At 42.8% G+C, this 16641-nt stretch overlaps 1 pseudogene; it reads left to right on the top strand.

Annotated features, from left to right (window-relative positions):
• LOC112231402 overlaps positions 1-16641 on the top strand; it is a 105115-nt pseudogene that overhangs the window by 29139 nt on the left and 59335 nt on the right.

Below are 16641 nucleotides of genomic sequence, written 5' to 3'. Positions count from 1 at the left end.
TAAGGTCGAAGGAATTGTCCGTAGAGCTCCGAGACAGGATTGTGCCGAGGCACAGATCTGGGGAAGGGTACCAAAACATTTCTGCAGCATTGAAGGTCCCCAAGAACACAGTGTTCTCCATTATTCTTAAATGGAAGAAGCTTGGAACCATCAAGACTCTACCTAGAACTGGTCGGACAGCCAAACTGAGAAGAACCTGATGGTCATTCTGACAGCGCTCCAGAGTTCCTCTGTGGAAATGGTAGAACCTTTCCAGAAGGACAACCATCTCTGCAGCACTCCAGTAACCAGACGGAAGCCACTCCTCAGTAAAAGGCACATCACATGACAGCCCGCTTGAAGTTTACCAAAGGCACCTAAAGGACTCTCAGATCATGAGAAACAAGATTCTCTGGTCTAATGAAACCAAGATTGGCCTGAATGCCAAGTCTGGAGGAAACCTGGCACCATCCCTACGATGAAGCATGGTGGTGGCAGCGCCCTTCTGTGGACGTTTTTATGTTTATAAGCAGCAGGGACTGGGAGACTAGTCAGGATTGAGTGATAGATGATCAGAGCAAAGTGCAGAGAGATACTTGATGAAAACCTGCTCCAGAGCGCTCAGGACCTCAGATTGGGGCGAAGGTTCACCTTCCAACAGGACAATGACCCTAAGCACAAAGCCAAGACAACGTAGAAGCAGTGGTGTAAAAAGTACCCAACTGTCATACTTGAGTAAAAGTAAATATACCTTAATTCATAGAAAATTACTCAAGTAAAAATGAAAGTCACCCAGTAAAATACTACTTGAGTAAAAGTCCAAGTATTTGGTTTTAAATATACTTAAGTATCAAAAAGTAAAACTATAAATAATAAAAATGTCCTTATATTAAGCAAACCAGGCAGCACAATTTTCTTGTTTTTTTTTAAATTTACGGATAGCCAGGGGCACACTCCAACACTCAGACATAATTTACAAACAAAGCATTTGTGTTTAGTGAGTCCGCTAGATCAGAGGCATAAGGGATGACCAGGGATGTTCTCTGTTTAGTGAGTCCTCCAGATCAGAGGCATAAGGGATGACCAGGGATGTTCTCTGTTTAGTGAGTCCTCCAGATCAGAGGCATAAGGGATGACCAGGGATGTTCTCTGTTTAGTGAGTCCGCTAGATCAGAGGCATAAGGGATGACCAGGGATGTTCTCTGTTTAGTGAGTCCTCAGATCAGAGGCATAAGGGATGACCAGGGATGTTCTCTGTTTAGTGAGTCCTCCAGATCAGAGGCATAAGGGATGACCAGGATGTTCTCTGTTTAGTGAGTCCGCTAGATCAGAGGCATAAGGGATGACCAGGGATGTTCTCTGTTTAGTGAGTCCTCCAGATCAGAGGCATTGACCAGGGATGTTCTCTGTTTAGTTCCTCCAGATCAGAGGCATCCTGTTCTCTGTTTAGTGAGTCAGATCAGAGCATAAGGGATGACCAGGGATGTTCTCTGTTTAGTGAGTCCTCCAGATCAGAGGCATAAGGGATGACCAGGGATGTTCTCTGTTTAGTGAGTCCTCCAGATCAGATGACCAGGGATGTTCATCCTCCAGATCAGGGATGACCAGGGATGTTCTCTGTTTAGTGAGTCCTCCAGATCAGAGGCATAAGGGATGACCAGGGATGTTCTCTGTTTAGTGAGTCCGCTAGATCAGAGGCATAAGGGATGACCAGGGATGTTCTCTGTTTAGTGAGTCCTCCAGATCAGAGGCATAAGGGATGACCAGGGATGTTCTCTGTTTAGTGAGTCCTCCAGATCAGAGGCATAAGGGATGACCAGGGATGTTCTCTGTTTAGTGAGTCCGCTAGATCAGAGGCATAAGGGATGACCAGGGATGTTCTCTGTTTAGTGAGTCCTCCAGATCAGAGGCATAAGGGATGACCAGGGATGTTCTCTGTTTAGTGAGTCCTCCAGATCAGAGGCATAAGGGATGACCAGGGATGTTCTCTGTTTAGTGAGTCCTCCAGAGAGGCATAAGGGATGACCAGGGATGTTCTCTGTTTAGTGAGTCCTCCAGATCAGAGGCATAAGGGATGACCAGGGATGTTCTCTGTTTAGTGAGTCCACCAGATCAGAGGCATAAGGGATGACCAGGGATGTTCTCTTGATATGTGTGTGAATTGGACCATTTTCTGTCCTGCTAAGCATTTAAAATGTAATGAATATAAAGAGTAAGAAAGTAAAGAGTAAGAAATATAAAGAGTAAAGTAAAGTACAGATACCCCAAAAACTACTTAAGTAGTACTTTAAAGTATTTTTACTTAAGGAATTTACCTCACCGTGCAGGAGTGGCTGGGACAAGATTCTGAATGTCCTTGAGTGGCCCAGCCAGAGTCCAGATTTGAACACGATCAAACATCTCTGGATAGACCTGAAAATAGCTTTGCAGTGACGCTCCCATTCCAACCTGACAGTGTTTGAGAGGATCTGCAGAGAAGAATGGGAGAAACTCCCCAAATACAGGTGTGCCAAGCTTGTAGCGTCAAACCCAAGACGACTCAAGGCTGTAATCGCTTCCAAAGTTGCGTCAACATAGTACTGAGTAATGGGTCTGAATACTTATATAAATGTGATATTTCCGTTTTTTATTTTTTATAAATGTGCAAACATTTCTAAAAACCTGTTATTGCTACATCATTATGGGGTATTGTGTGTAGATTAGTGAGGGGGATAAATATATTTTATCTCTTTTAGAATAAGGCTGTAATGTAACAAAATGTGAAAAGGTGAAGGGGTCTGAATACTTTCTGAATGCACCGTTTATTGGGCTTTGCTTCACCCCGTGATATATCAAATCCCAGCTCACACAGTGTAGAATAAGCAATAGGCTGGTAGTCTAGTGGTTAAGAGGTCACCGGAAGGTCACTGGTTCGAATCCCTGAGCCGACTAGGTGAAAAATCTGTTGATGTGTCCTTGAGCAAAGCACTTATTAACCTTAATTGCTCCTGTAAGTTGCTCTGGATAAGAGCATCTGCTAAATGACTCAAACATTTTTTTTTAAATGCTACATTCTACATTTAGCCAACATGCATATTTCAGTCTGTATGAGGTGTTTATAACAGAGAATTACAGCGTTGCAATCCCATTGTAATGTCTCCTCAGCAGCAATACATTGCGAAGGATGTGACATCACCGTCCACCAGTCCATGTCTTGGCAGCATTACAAATTCATTTCCGTTTTGATCCGATCAATATGTTCCACAGCCAAACAAAAAGATGGTGACTGCTCAGTAGTCATTCGAAGCTCCAGAGTATAATGTAAATGCAGATTGGGATGGTGATGTGTGGGGTGGTGGAGGAGTGGACTGATATGAACATAATAAACAAATAAATAAATAGAATATGACACTACAGAAGAACCATCGTGTCAATTGTCTTTGATGCAAGAACAAACCTCAAACAAATTATTTTATTTTTGCTATCCCAGCAGCCCTTGATCTGGTGAAAATTGGATCAGGATTGTTCTGCGGGGGAAATGAGAGGTCTTTGAGTACAGTACTGTAGCTAGCTCTTTCATAGCGCACAGCAACACCACAGTTAATTAGCCCAGAAACTAAAGGTTTGTCTAATTCCATTTACACAAAAGGGGGGATGCCTTTGAAAGCGAGCGTCTTTGGGCTGGCATGGAAAACGAGGGGCACCAAAAACACTGCTGGAATCTGTCTCGTCCTGGCCATAGGAAATGTTCCATCCTGTTGGTTAATTGCGTTTAATCATTTTGTTAAGTGAGGCAGCACCTTGAACACTGAACAGTATTTAAACAGGGCCGTGTGAGTTAAGTTGTACATCTTGTCTAAGTACTCTCTAAGTAGTGGAGAGGAGGGGGAGAGATTGCTGTATACCACTATGTCACGTTGAGGTGGTGTATCCTGCTTGTGAGGAAAACTCAGTGTGTGTGATTTGGTTATTCCCAAGGCTACAGGAGTGCCTGTCTGTGAGAGAGAGTGTTTTTTACATGTGACTTGTGTTCTTGTCAAAGTCTGTCACTTATTGTTAGGGTCACTGCTCACACAGGCCTGTTGCTGTCCCTGTGTGTTACTTCCTGTTTGCTTATTTGTGTGTGAGAGAAACAATTGAGTGTTCTTGATTTTCAAAACATAAATTTTCCATGTTCACTCAGTATTGACATGTTTTAACTTGCCTCTGGTATATGGATTATTACAGTTTCCACATATCACAGTGCCCGAGGCCCATGGCCCTCTAATGTACCCCCATCTGCTACCTGTATCTGAGGCCTTAGAATGACCCAACACTCACAGAGCACAGAGGAAACTACACATGACACATTTCTGCCCAATGTTAAGAGTAATACCATAGGAGGAAATACTCAGGCAGAACCCCCTCTGCTCTCTGGCTCTGAGCTCCTCCCTCCTTGCCTCTCTCAGTACCTGTATATTGCCTGATGTGCCTTTTTGTAAATATATTGTGTTACTTTTTGATTTCATTATATTTGATTACTTAAGTTTATTTAGTAAATATTTTCTTAACTGCCTTAAGGTCTACTACACCTGTTGTATTCAGCGCATGTGACAAATACAATTTGATTTGATGTGTATCCCCACTCCCCCCTTCCTGTCTATGCGGACTGAGGTAGATGAGGTCACAGGCTCTGAATGCAAATCAGTTCCATGTCCTTCCCCACCAGGCCGCTACGTAGCCTGCTGCGTCCTCAACTCAAATTAAATTCAAATGGCTTTTTAGAATAATGGAAAGAAAACCTAATGTGAGAGCGAGAAGTGAGTTGACACACACACACACAAACACACACACATAGGGGCTCTATTTAGTCCAGCTGTGCCTAGTTCCCTCACATAGAGACTCTCCTGTGCTATGCCAGCCGCCAGCCTGCTCGGTGAGAGCACTGTGTCACTGCCTTCCTATTTCCTCCAGACTCTCCTCAGCCAAGAGCCTCAGATCCTTCATTTTTATCGCTGGCGGAGTGGCTGTTTACCGTCCAGACTCTTTATTAAAAAACATATTTTAGCAGGCATGGCCACAGAGCCAGGGACGGAGGGAGGGTGGGGGGGATGAAACTGGGAGTACTTGGAGCCGCTGGCAGGGACATGGTGGAGGCTTGATGCTGTGTCAGACACCTCGTCAAACACACAGCACAGACATGACCATATGCAGCTTCATCCCCTTTACGGAACTGGGGAAATGGACAAGGACAGCAGACGGCAGCTTGTGTTCAGGCCGCTCCATGCTCACTCAAACATGGAGAAACAGTTTTTTATAACTGGGAGGGGGGCTCCCTGTATTTTAAAGAGCAACTGAAGGCAATAAAGAACTTCTCTGGTAGAAAACACCCTATGTGGCATCTATATAAGTCAGAAACATTTATTCTAGTGTCAAAATTGACTACAAAGTGTAAATAGGATCATTTTAGTCATAAAGTCAGTCTCATCCAAAACAGAGTTTAGTAAGTGAGTTCGTCATGAATTACTTGAGGGTTGGGTTTTGATTTCAACAATGCTCACTAATACAGATGGATACACTGATGTGGTGTTTGCACTCTATCCAATATTACAGCATAACACACAGACAGTGAGACAGACCAGAGCTGGGTCTCCCAGAAGCATCTTAGCACTAAGAGCATCTTAATTCCATTGAAACAAAATGGACGAAAGATGATCTTAGTGTTACGATGCTTTTGGGAAACTCAGCTGTGCCCAGCAGGCAGCGGATCGGACTTTGTTTACATAACGAAACACGTTGCGCACTTACTTTTTAATTATATATTTTTTTACTTGAGAAATACTGCCCCAAATGTTGTAGCTAGATGAAAAATTGCACGACTAAAACCTCCTCTGCAAAAATGTCCAAATGAATTACAGATTTTGAAGTTTTCATTCGGACTATTTTGAGGAAATTATACGGGCTTTGTTCCTATGGTGTCTCATGGGGGACAAACATCAGCAACTGTCACATCCAACCTCACCCCAAGACGGAAATCTACTTTTTCTTAATGAGCAACAGAGAAACACATGCAGAATCAGTGTGTTCAGTTGCTCTTTAAACAGGACAGGAGCTGAGTTAAAATGACCAATCCATTGGATTTCATTGAATGCCAGTAAGTCAATCTGAGATGGACACTGTATACCAATGTTGACCCAGCTACATTTCAAGTGCACATATTCAAATCAAGCTTGTTCACATTATTCAGTTAGTTTTTTCGGTGTGGATGATTATTATGCTTAAGATGTTTTTCTCACTCTTTTTGGTTGCATCACACTACTAGTACTGGCTGCATCTGTTTTCTGCCTGTGACTTGGTGAGGTTGGACCCAGGTGCAGAGAAGAGACAAGACGAGGGATCAGTGATTAAGGATACTTAGAATCGGTAGCCGCAGGATCACGGTACACTTGAAAAACAACGAACACCAGGTCTCGAAAACGCACTCAGGAAACGAACGCACACGGTAAACAATTCAAGCTTCTGCAAAGGACAACAGAGAAAACACACCTATTTTAACAGGGAAATCATAACGAATATATAGGACAGACCCGAGTGTTGTAAATGTCTCTAGGACGGTCTCTGCTGCCCTCTGGTGACTGGTGGAACCATGACACAGCCAAGTTCACTAAATAACAGTGTTCAATAAACAGTGTTCAAATCAAGGGGAAAACTGCAAAAGAATGTAAGAATGACAGAAATGGAAAAAGGCTATTTGCCCTTTTTTTTGCAATTTTACCCCCTATTTCTCCCCAATTTCGTGATATCCAATTGTAACTACCAACAATCTCATTGCTGCAACTTCCCAAAAGGCTTGGGAGAGGCGAAGGTCGAGTCATACGTCCTTCGAAACATTAACCGCGAAGCCGCGCTGCTTCTTAACACCTGCTCGCTTAACCCACAAGCCAAACCAATGTGTCGGAGGGAACGCTGTTCAACTTTGTAGGTGCCCGACCCGTCACAAGGAGTCACTAGAGCACGATGAGCCAAGGAAAGCTCTCACGGCCAAACCCTACCCTAACGTGGAAATGCTGGGCCAATTGTGCACCGCCTTATGGGACTCCCAGTCACAGTGACTGGGAGTCCCATAAGGCGGTGCACAATTGGTCTAAGGTCTAAGGCACAGCCTGCTGGGATCAAACCCCAGGCTGTAGTGATGCCTCAGTACTGCGATGCTGTGCCTTAGACCGCTGAGCCACTCAGGAGGCTATTCTATTTGCGCTTTTTAACCTGACTAGAAACCAAGGCTTTCAAATCGAACTGCAATATTCTTGTATAATTAAGCAGACAAATAATATGTATACCATTGTGTACCAGACCTGTTGTGCCTCCATACAACATTGTTTTCCTGGAAATGTAACAATGAGTTCCTTAGAGTGAAACTGATGACCATCGAGAGATGAGGAAAGTGGAAATGAGGTATAGTAAATGTGTGTTTGTGATGTACTGTATGTCTGGTGGAGTATTCGTGAGTGTTTCAAGAATCGATGTTTGTATTAAGGTGTTCTTGGAAAACCTTGGGAACATTGAGGCCATTCTTGCCAAGCCATTCAAGCAGGTGTATAGGTACTGTAGCTATCGCCTACTCTAACTGTCTGGCTGGCCACATGGAACTGACAATTCTGTAGCGCTGTCTCTGTCAGCTAGCTGTGAGAGCAGGCCCCAGCTCCAGCACACTACACAGTTCTGACACCGTCACTGAACACAGGCAAACCTGTTTGTTTCTCTCCCCACAGAGCCATGTCTCTGTCGCTGTCACTGTCTCTGTTAGGAAACAATGCTGTCATACCTGCTTGTCGCATCCCAATATGCACTGCAGAAAACATCCCACATTGTGCTCCAGCACATCAAATGTCCCCCCCCCCCTTAAACAAAATCCTGCTTTGACAGCACAACAGAACCCAACTGAACACATCCAACAATCATCTCAGATTGAGTCTCCTCTCTCGTCACAGAGTCATGGGCTTCCAGGAAGCAGGAAGCATTAGGCCCATATAAAGTCTTTAACTGAAGTCTGACGCTCCATTTCAAAGGAAGACGGGTCCATTTCAGTGGAACTACTCCTGTGCGCAGCTTAAGCTCTTTAATGGGTATTAGAGCAGGTTTAAAATCACAGTGTTCACCATTAAGCGGTTAGGTGTGGTTTTAGAGTGTTGCTGGGAAAGTGCTGACTTGGCAGGGGCCTAATCTACCTTCCCCTCCATTACTAGTCTGTCTAACTGTCGTGCCTCATCCCTCCCCTCCCTCGCAACCTCTTACCCCGAACCCCTTTACTGGAACTGTCCTTACACCTGGGAGGCCTAGGGGTGGGAGGAAATATGTTAAATATTATCGCTTCCCCATAAAATTGAGAGAGAGAGAGAGAGAGAGAGGTAGAGAGAGAGAGAGAGTGACAGAGAGAAAGAGAGAGAGAGACAGCGAGAGAAAGACAGAGGGAGAGAGAGAGAGAGAGAAAGACAGAGAGCGAGAGAGATCCAGAAAAGAGCCTCTAAATTCTACAAAGCGATTCCCAAACCCTCCATGACAAAGCCATCACCTAGAGAGAGATGAACCTAGAGAAGAGTCCCATAAGCAAGCTGGTCCTGGTCCAGGACAAAAAAATAATTATTTGACACATCGGAAAGAATTAACAGAAAAACAGAGCAAACTAGCCCTAACAGAGTGTACGCAGTGGCAGAATACCTAACCACTGTGACTGACCAAACTTAAGGAAAACTTTGAGTGTGTACAGACTCAGTGAGCATAGCCTTGCTATTGAGAAAGGCCGCCATAGGCAGACCTAGCTTTCAAGAGAAGACAGGTTATGTGTACACTGCCCACAAAATGAGGTGGAAACTGAGCTTCCTAACCTCCTGCTAAATGTATGACCTCAGATTACACAGATCCACAAATAAAGCAATTTTGATAAACTCCCATATCTACTAGGTGAAATACCACAGTGTGCATCACAGCAGCAAGATGTGTGACCTGTTGCCACAGAAAAGGGCAACCAGTGAAGAACAAACACAATTGTAAATACAACCCATATTTATATTTATTTATTTTCCATTTTTTACTTTTTGCACATTGTAACTATTTGCACATTGTTACAACACTGTATATAGACATAATATGACATCTGAAATGTCTTCATTCTTTTGGAACTTGTGTGAGTGTAATATTTACTGATTATTTTTTTCTATTTTATTTCACTTTTGTTTATTATCTACTTCACTTGCTTTGGAAATGTTACATATGTTTCCCATGCCAAAAAAAGCCCCTTTAAATGTAATTGAATTGAGAACAGAGAGCGAGAGAGAGCAGTGCTGCTGGTCTGGGTGCGTCCCTCATTCAGACCGCCATTCATCCACTACTGCAGAGGGTTGGTTGTGCGTTTTGCCAATAGATATTTCTCAGACAGAGGCTGTAGTTAGCACCCTATGTGGGAGCCATCAGAAGACAGGCAAAGAGATGTAGTTAGCACCCTATGAGGGAGCCAGGCGAAGAGATGTAGGTAGCACACTGTGAGAGTGATAAAGCTGCTGGCTCACCAACAGAGAGTACACTGTGTTTTTTAAATGAGTGAGTGTATCGCTAACACGTAGGGAGAAAGTAGTGTGTCGTTAGCACCCTATAACAGAAAGGGAGAGAGTGGTGTTAGCAAAGCTAGCATGCCAGGTGGCTGTGTGTGCGTGTGTGTGCGTGTGTGTGTGCACGTGCATGTCGGGTGTGGGGTGTGGGGACAGGATAGCATGCTGAATCCTAAAAGTGATTGAGAGGGACTATAAAAGCCGTGTAGTGATTGTGCCGGCCATGTAGCGCTCCACTGACAGATCGAGACAATAAACAAATGAACAGGATCCCTATCGGCCAGGCTTAAAGAGAGCGGCGTGCCAGAAGGGTGGGGGGGTCACTCTGATAATGCTTGTTATTGGCTGTCCCCTATGGAACGTTTAACCACTGTTAACATTAAAACTTAATGTGGGCCACCTGTGTGACCTTGGCGTAGGGGAGCCCTGTCAGAAGCCCTCACATGGCTGTGTAAATACTGAACCACCACCCCCTGCCAGGCTCCCTGTAGGGATACTCAGGAGGAGGGAGGGACATTCTGACGAGGGCATTGATGTCTCTGGATTGGATGTTTTTGTGTGTATGAATTTGTGAATTGTGTGTGCTTAAGTTTATGTGTGTGTGTATGTGTATGTCCCTGGTCATCCTCTGAATGTAGTCGTGTATCCTGGCAGGACATACCCTGTGGACGTGATGAGGGCCCGGATACGCTGTAGCCTGAGGGCTGTAGCATTGAGCTAAGGGGCTGAGTGGGCAGATGCGCCATGATGGGTTGGCATTCTCCTGTCTGCCTTCTAACCACAAAGAATGATGGCTTGATTCTCCTCATTGATTTTCCTCTACAAAGCACTGATGTGTAGGGAATAAATGGGAAATGTTCTCTAGGGTCTTTCAGCAGGCACCTCTCAACTAGATCCTGTGCAGTGAAACAGACTAGTTTGGGGCTGTCTCCGCAGGACAAGCTGTATTTGTAATGCTCTCTTACATTTGGCTTTCGGTTGTTTGGGAGTCTTTTGTAAATGAGAGAGAAGATAGTCTCTTGTTGTGTTGTTACAATAACAACATTTTAACAAACGATACGACACCAGGCCAAGTATCATGATATGAATGAATCTGAATCTGTGACCTGGCATCCATTTTCAAAACATTCTCCAAAAACCTGTCACTGAAATTCATACTTCTACTCAATACAACACATTTAATTGAACTTCTCACTGTTAAGTGCATAATATAATACTACTAGATATTATGTCTGATTTGCTCATATTTGCAAAGGCCTACCTGTGATATGGCTGGAGGAATATACATGCATAATGATCTGCTTGTTGTTGTGTCAGTAAGGGGAAAACACTGCATAATGATCTGCTTGTTGTTGTGTCAGTAAGGGGAAAACACTGCATAATGATCTGCTTGTTGTTGTGTCAGTAAGGGGAAAACACTGCATAATGATCTGCTTGTTGTTGTGTCAGTAAGGGGAAAACACTGCATAATGATCTGCTTGTTATTGTGTCAGTAAGGGGAAAACACTGCATAATGATCTGCTTGTTATTGTGTCAGTAAGGGGAAAACACTGCATAATGATCTGCTTGTTATTGTGTCAGTAAGGGGAAAACACTGCATAATGATCTGGTTGTTATTGTGTCAGTAAGGGGAAAACACTGCATAATGATCTGCTTGTTGTTGTGTCAGTAAGGGGAAAACACTGCATAATGATCTGCTTGTTGTTGTGTCAGTAAGGGGAAAACACTGCATAATGATCTGCTTGTTATTGTGTCAGTAAGGGGAAAACACTGCATAATGATCTGCTTGTTGTTGTGTCAGTAAGGGGAAAACACTGCATAATGATCTGCTTGTTGTTGTGTCAGTAAGGGGAAAACACTGCATAATGATCTGCTTGTTATTGTGTCAGTAAGGGGAAAACACTGCATAATGATCTGCTTGTCATTGTGTCAGTAAGGGGGAAAACACTGCATAATGATCTGGTTGTCATTGTATCAGTAAGGGGAAAACACTGCATAATGATCTGCTTGTTGTTGTGTCAGTAAGGGAAAACACTGCATAATGATCTGCTTGTCATTGTGTCAGTAAGGGAAAACACTGCATAATGATCTGCTTGTTATTGTGTCAGTAAGGGGAAAACACTGCATAATGATCTGCTTGTTATTGTGTCAGTAAGGGAAAACACTGCATAATGATCTGCTTGTCATTGTGTCAGAAAGGGGAAAACACTGCATAATGATCTGCTTGTTATTGTGTCAGTAAGGGGAAAACACTGCATAATGATCTGCTTGTCATTGTGTCAGTAAGGGGAAAACACTGCATAATGATCTGCTTGTTATTGTGTCAGTAAGGGGAAAACACTGCATAATGATCTGCTTGTTATTGTGTCAGTAAGGGGAAAACACTGTCTGAAACATTCTACTCTTCATTTAACACACACACACCACTCTCTCTCTCTCCTACAAACACAAAAACTTTCCCAACGTTAAAGCGTTATGCACCAAACAGAATAACACCAGAAAGAAATCAATTTTTTATATATACTGAACAAAAATATAAATGCAACACACAACTATTTTTTATATTTGACTGAGTTACAATTCATAGAAGGAAATCATTCAATTTAAATAAATTCATTAGGCTCTAATCTATGAATTTCACGTGACTGGGAATACAGACATGCATCTGTTGGTTACAGATACCTTTTTATTTTTTTACAAGTAGGGGCGTGGATCAGACAACCAGTCAGTATCCGGTGTGACCACCATCATGCAGCACGACTCATCTCATAGAGTTGATCAGGCTGTTGATTGTGGCCTGTGGAATGTTGTCCCACTCCTCTTCAATGGCTGTGCGAAGTTGCTGGATATTGGCGGGAACTGGAGCACGCTGTTGTACACGTCAATCCAGAGCATCCCAAACATGTTCAATGGGTGACATGTCTGGTGAGTATGTAGGCCATGGAAGAACTGGGACATTTTCAGCTTCTAGGAATTGTGCAAAAATGGTTGAATAAAATTTCAGCTAAATAAGCTTTTTGTGAGTATGGAACATTTCTGGGATCTTTTATTTCAGCTCATGAAACATGGGACCAACACTTTACATGTTGCATTTATGTTTTTGTTCAGTATAGTTTAGGCTTACATTAGGCCTATATGAATCCTACCTTTGAAGCACATTTTTATTTTATTTTATTTTACCTTTATTTAACCAGGTAGGCAAGTTGAGAACAAGTTCTCATTTACAATTGCGACCTGGCCAAGATAAAGCAAAGCAGTTCGACAGATACAACGACACAGAGTTACACATGGAGTAAAAGACAGTCAATAATACAGTATAAACAAGTCTATATACAATGTGAGCAAATGAGGTGAGAAGGGAGGTAAAGGCAAAAAAGGCCATGGTGGCAAAGTAAATACAATATAGCAAGTAAAACACTGGAATGGTAGTTTTGCAATGGAAGAATGTGCAAAGTAGAAATAAAAATAATGGGGTGCAAAGGAGCAAAATAAATTTATTAATTAAAATTAAATACAGTTGGGAAAGAGGTAGTTGTTTGAGCTAAATTATAGGTGGGCTATGTACAGGTGCAGTAATCTGTGAGCTGCTCTGACAGTTGGTGCTTAAAGCTAGTGAGGGAGATAAGTGTTTCCAGTTTCAGAGATTTTTGTAGTTCGTTCCAGTCATTGGCAGCAGAGAACTGGAAGGAGAGGCGGCCAAAGAAAGAATTGGTTTTGGGGGTGACTAGAGAGATATACCTGCTGGAGTGTGTGCTACAGGTGGGAGATGCTATGGTGACCAGCGAGCTGAGATAAGGGGGGACTTTACCTAGCAGGGTCTTGTAGATGACATGGAGCCAGTGGGTTTGGCGATGAGTATGAAGCGAGGGCCAGCCAACGAGAACGTACAGGTCGCAATGGTGGGTAGTATATGGGGCTTTGGTGACAAAACGGATTGCACTGTGATAGACTGCATCCAATTTGTTGAGTAGGGTATTGGAGGCTATTTTGTAAATGACATCGCCAAAGTCGAGGATTGGTAGGATGGTCAGTTTACAAGGGTATGTTTGGCAGCATGAGTGAAGGATGCTTTGTTGCGAAATAGGAAGCCAATTCTAGATTTAACTTTGGATTGGAGATGTTTGATATGGGTCTGGAAGGAGAGATTACAGTCTAACCAGACACCTAAGTATTTGTAGTTGTCCACGTATTCTAAGTCAGAGCCGTCCAGAGTAGTGATGTTGGACAGGCGGTTAGGTGCAGGTAGCGATCGGTTGAAGAGCATGCATTTAGTTTTACATGTATTTAAGAGCAATTGGAGGACACGGAAGGAGAGTTGTATGGCATTGAAGCTTGCCTGGAGGGTTGTTAACACAGTGTCCAAAGAAGGGCCGGAAGTATACAGAATGGTGTCGTCTGCGTAGAGGTGGATCAGAGACTCACCAGCAGCAAGAGCGACCTCATTGATGTATACAGAGAAGAGAGTCGGTCCAAGAATTGAACCCTGTGGCACCCACATAGAGACTGCCAGAGGTCCGGACAGCAGACCCTCCGATTTGACACACATCTCATGAGTAGCAGAACCTTTTCCTTTCTTCCTGTGCCAAATTAGCCTAAACCTACTGTCAAGTTACCAAGTTGTTAGCTAGGTAGGTATCATGACTGAACAACATTGTTTTTTCAAACTAATAATTAGGTACGTGGGATCAGTTTAAAATGGCCCGCGACATGGTTTGTGAAACTATTTAAAGTGCGCACAAATCCCAATCGAAAGAAAAAAAGGTATCTCCGTTAATATGGGTCTAATCAGGGGTGGCAGCGTAGCCTAGTGGTTAGAGCGTTGGATTAGTAACCGGAAGGTTGCGAGTTCAAACCCCTGAGCTGACAAGGTACAAATCTGCTGTCATTGAAAATAAGAATGTGTTCTTAACTGACTTGCCTGGTTAAATAAAGGTAAAAAAATATCTATTTTTTTAAATATGTCGTTTACTGTTTAGGCTGGAGACAAGCCGTTTTCTCTGTTGTAAAGCTGCAAGCAGGCATGTCGCCAAGCAGTGCTCCATTTTACCCCTCTGACACTCAAAAGGCTGCTTGACAGTGAACTTCAAACTCAGACTGGTCTGTGCTCTTGATTATAACAGGTGATATATCACCATTGCTCGCTCTGCCTGCTGCTCCAATGTAACAAATGTACAACTAACAAGAGAAGACTCATCAGGGTCTGCATCCCCATCTCCATCATGGCTAAATGATGTATTTTTTAACTGACTGAGGAATAGATGCTCATGAAGAGCAGAAGGAGAGAAGCGGGTGAATGAGGGCTGGTAGTTATGGTTATAGCTGGTAGGGGGTTATGCTGGCTGATTACAGCTGCTACACGTGATGTGAGCATGAAAGTGAAGTGGATATGATTGGACCTGTGCATACCAGAGACTAGTGGCTGTCGCTTCAATTCAACTGAATTTAAACATTTTGTAGCAGGTTTTTTAGATCACTAGGGCTGAAAAAGTCAGTATCATATGAAACTACGCTATTCAAAAAAATGTATCAGAAGTATCATGATGTTTTGGTATGGTGATGTTACCGTGGTAACCGGTATACCGTGCAACGCTAGTCTCTTGCTGGTTTGCCATTTTTCTCCTCCCTTGGTTTCTTTTTCGTTTTCAGCAAAGTGAAATCTTTTTCAATTTTCTCTTCTCTTTTTCCTCCCTTTTTTCTGAACCTTAGGTCCTCTCACAAAAAAACACGATGAGTCTACAATGAACAAACCAAAGGATGAAGGTATTTTTGCAGCATGTTTAACCCTTTTGTGGTATTTTTCAAACTTTTGGAGGGGATAGAATAACAAACTGACATTATATGTTGGTGTCTGTAAGTGTAATCACTATTATTATTATCTCATTAATTGTAATCGTCTCACAAAAATGTATTAAGTATAATAATATACACATAATATATTATATTTGATACCATAGCTAAAAGCTAGCTAGAATAGATAACTCAACGTTAATGTTGTGAAGTAGACTGATATAGACAGACATACTCCCCTCTCATCTATCATCTCTCTCATCTAGCTTTTTTCTTCGCTATCTCTCTTTCTTTCACGCTCCCTTGCTCTGTTTCTCTCTCTGTCTTTCTCTGTCTCTGTCTTTCTCTCGCTGTTTCTCTCTCTGTCTTTCTCTGTCTTTCTCTCTGTCTTTTTCTCTCACACACACACACACACAAACACACATATACACACAAACCTCAATTGTTCCACACACCCCTGCCACAGCCATTTTCTCCTTTTTTGGTATATAGTCGAATTTTATTTGCATATCACTTTTTACAAGTCATGCTGTTTTGACTGTCCTCTGTCTTGCACCATCCAAAAGGTGAATAATTTATATTTTGTTTAATAGATGTTCTTTGACTGCATTGTGTAGATTGGGTCTTTTGATTGATCCACTTGACCATTTCTTTATTTGATTATTTGTTGGGGAATAGGTGGGTTTTTACAGTAAAGGCATTACAGTTTGTTTGTAGGGGGGTGCTGGCATTTGGATACGATTCCAAGCGGTGAAGGTTACTGTCCCACAAACATTACACATCTAGGAAACCGTGTAACTAGTTGTTAAAACTAGCCAGGGGAATGATGCCTTGTCTTTATATAATCAAGAGGTCTGAAAGATCACTTTTACTATTGTGTTTGTGTGCGTGTGTGTGCATATGTTTGTGTTTGCATCCACTCGGGCTGTGTGTATGTGTTTGTGTTTGCATCCACTCGGGCTGTGTGTATGTGTTTGTGTTTGCATCCACTCGGGCTGTGTGTATGTGTTTGTGTTTGCATCCACTCGGGCTGTGTGTATGTGTTTGTGTTTGTGTTTGCATCCATTCGGGCTGTGTGTATGTGTTTGTGTTTGCATCCACTCGGGCTGTGTGTATGTGTTTGTGTTTGTGTTTGCATCCATTCGGGCTGTGTGTATGTGTTTGTGTTTGCATCCACTCGGGCTGTGTGTATGTGTTTGTGTTTGCATCCACTGGGCTGTGTGTATGTGTTTGTGTTTGCATCCATTCGGGCTGTGTGTATGTGTTTGTGTTTGCATCCATTCGGGCTGTGTGTATGTGTTTGTGTTTGCAT

The sequence above is a fragment of the Oncorhynchus tshawytscha genome, linkage group LG33 (assembly GCF_018296145.1).
Source record: "Oncorhynchus tshawytscha isolate Ot180627B linkage group LG33, Otsh_v2.0, whole genome shotgun sequence".
NCBI classification, from domain to species: domain Eukaryota; kingdom Metazoa; phylum Chordata; class Actinopteri; order Salmoniformes; family Salmonidae; genus Oncorhynchus; species Oncorhynchus tshawytscha.
The sequence above is the reverse complement of the archived record's forward strand: the minus strand, read 5'-3'. Positions and strand labels throughout refer to the sequence as shown.